The sequence below is a fragment of the Electrophorus electricus genome, chromosome 7 (assembly GCF_013358815.1).
Source record: "Electrophorus electricus isolate fEleEle1 chromosome 7, fEleEle1.pri, whole genome shotgun sequence".
Lineage (NCBI taxonomy): Eukaryota > Metazoa > Chordata > Actinopteri > Gymnotiformes > Gymnotidae > Electrophorus > Electrophorus electricus.
The window spans coordinates 4,924,883-4,928,230 of NC_049541.1; positions in this window are offsets into that span (position 1 = coordinate 4,924,883).

A 3,348-nucleotide genomic window follows, 5' to 3' on the forward strand; every position below is an offset into this window, starting at 1 on the left:
TCTTATGATAAACCTCCGAAGGCGTGGCACATCGTTGCCTATGTCTTCTGCGCCTTATAACTTATGTGGAGCAAACCAATAGCGAGCAGGATAGTCAAACATGATCATACTACGCGGAAAAACCAGACTTTGTAGCTTCATGCACATCGGCTTATGAGGTTAATTCCAGCTTTCGGAAAAGTTGTTTTTCAGCCTGTAATTTAGCAACCAATTTTCAGAAAAAAGCAAGGGGTAAACCTATACGTAACTTATTATACATTTTGAAGTAGGACTGTTTACTGCAGGATAGTTCTGTGTCAATGTCAATGTGCCTCACATCAGCCAGCAGAGGGCAACATGGTATTCGGAAAATGGAAACTTTAGAGCAAAGCAGGCAGAAAGTGACAAGAAGTTAGATGAGAGCGGAGTGCGGAGCCGTGGTCGACGTCGAATCTGCGAGGCCACATAGCTTGCAAGCGTATAAATAGTGCTATTTAGCTCAGACCTTTCAAATCACATTACAAATATGTAAAGAAATTAAATAAATACTCTCTCTCTCTCTCTCTCTCTCTCTCTCTCTCTCTCTCTCTCTCTCTCTCTCTCTCTCTCACACACACACACACACACAAACAGCATCAACCATCCTTGTTTTTTTTTCTTGTTCATCCTTTTTCTTGTTTCAGTGAAGGTAGAGTTAAGTTCTATTAGAAATAAAGTTTGTGGTAGAGCTCTACATTTCTAAATGTGATATTTTACTGGAAACAAGATGTACACAGCCATCAGTGCTTGTCTTGGTTATGTTATGTGTTTGATAACAGCCACAAACATGATCCAGTCGTTCAGGCTCTTGTCCTCCAGGACAGATTAGAAACATGCAGTCTATCTTAATAGTTCCGTTACACTGTCTTAGCCAGGGCTGTATTGTTATTAAAGATTGCAATAAAATAAAAAAACAGGTTTAATTAAACACACCAATCATCACATATGCAACACATACTTATGTCTTCACATTCATATTTGGATAATTCCACTGAAGCCTACATCCCAAGTGGACTCTCTGTAAGTTCACAAAAATTGTGCATTACCCCTCTTACGGCCAAAATGAAAGGCAGAATTAAACAGCCCTTTGGCCCTGGGGTTTTATTCTGGGAAACGTTATGTCCACAATTCTGCAAATCTGGAAATAATTGGATCTCTTTATAACAGTACAGAGAAATGAAAGACTGCTTAATTACAGAGAATATTCAATTTAACATCATAGATTTAATAATAACAACAACAATAATAACAACAACAACAACTTTTTTTCAGTGTGACGTTGTAGTGAAGGCTGAATGCAGCAACCACAGCCAGGCTCAAATTGTCCCATTATCTTCATCACATTAGCCTCTCCTGAAGGAGAGGTGACTACCCTTGTCTTCAGGGAGATGATGGTCTCCATCACAGACCAACTTGCAAAAGCAACCAACTTGCAAAACCAGTAATAAAGAATAAAGGCTATATGAAGATTACATAGCTTATATATTTTAATTTTTCATATATATATATATATATATATATATATATATATATATATATATATATATATATATATATGCAAAATTATAAGAGACATTACATAAAAAGTTTAAAATAAAGTTTATAATGTTAATTTATGAATAAATTAACTGAAAGGCCATTTAATACCACATTTCCCCATTTCTGCCCACCAAGGAATTGTTTGTTTTATTTGCAATTTACTTATGGTATTAGCCTAAAACAGCAGATAATAACTTTTGGAGACTCATCCACTAGGCCAGGAACTCCAGCCCTAGAAATATACTACCCCACAGAGATACAATCCATCCCTGATTTAACACATCTGATCCATTACCAAAGGCCTTCTGTAGCAATTAGAGATATGTTGCAACTCATTTCCTCAGGGCAGTAGATTCCAAGAAAGAAACCTGGCACTCCTAGACTATGCTATGTCTGAAATATATATGGATGCTCTCCTATGTCTTAGCAAGTTTGCAAAAAACAAAAACAAAACAACCCAACAGCCAAGGTATAATGAATGTAAAAAATACATCAGGAAGGCTTGTACAATAAGATGTGGGGGGGGGGGGGGGGGGGGGGGGTTGGTTTGCAATCTTATTTACATTTATATCATTTGTCAGACACCTGTGTCCAGAACAATTTACAGATTTGCTTTGTACTCTGTCAAGAATATATCTACATGCTAGAGGCTTGAAGGCAGTGTGGTGCAGAGTAGTGTTGATAAGTACTGTAAGTATGTGGGAGCTGCTCCAGTTTTGGCTTTGTTGACAAATTTACGTGTTTTAAATCTGAAGTAAGGCATTACAGGGAGCCAGTGGAGGGAACATGCAAGGGGGGGTAACACTGGAGAACCTTGGAAGGTTGAAAACGAGTTATGAAGCTGCTCCTGAATCTGGATGAGTTGGAGTTGCAGGTGTCTGATGGCACAGAGGGAAAGGCATGCCAGGAGAGTTCCAGTTTTTCAATCTCAAGATAATAATAGACTGAACAAGCACATGAGTGCTTTAAAATTCAAATCCCCCTGAGGTTGTAGTGGAGGGACCTGAATGACCAAAATAAGTTAACAGTATGAGTGCCAAATGACAGTTGGCTGTCCAGAATTGTGGCCTCTTGTGACTTTGTGACATGGTACAGTGACATTAGCTTACTGTGCACTAGGTAACTGGGATATCGCTAACTGCTAGGTAGCTAATATTATGAATAGCTATCTTAGCTAAAAGAGCTCCAAATGTGAGACACCAGGTCACACCAGGTGGCAGGTGTTAATACGTTTGGAAGACAACTACAATTATAAAGGAAAAAGAAACTTTAGATATACAGAATTTCATATTTTCCATTTCCTAATGTTTCTCAACGGTAGTGCCAGCTTGTTTTCCATTCCGCGCTGAATAAAAGAATAAAAGCACACTTTTTACACAGTTGGGGTACTGTATGTTGACTATTGGAATAATTTTCACGTTTTCTTTCCTAATAGCCTATCACCTGTAAAATCACAGTCCTAGATTTTCCACCCTCGCTTTACCTAGGCGTCAGGTGTGACGCCAAAGTGGCCAACCAGTTACATTAATCATTTAATCAACTACAAGGGATTATGAAATCCAGGACCGGATTTGGATTCGTGGTACAAATTTAAATAGGCTGCCACCGACCTACACTAATTAGGTCGCTTCGGTTTGCTGTCAGTACGCTAAAGGTAGAGTTAAATTTGTGAAATGTGAAATTTGTGACATGGACCCCCCCCCAGTACTCCCCTCCGCGGTTGCACAGACGAACCTCCGCCCCTTAAGACTTCTTCTGCCGCCAGCCGACACCTGCGCAGAGTCCGCGAGC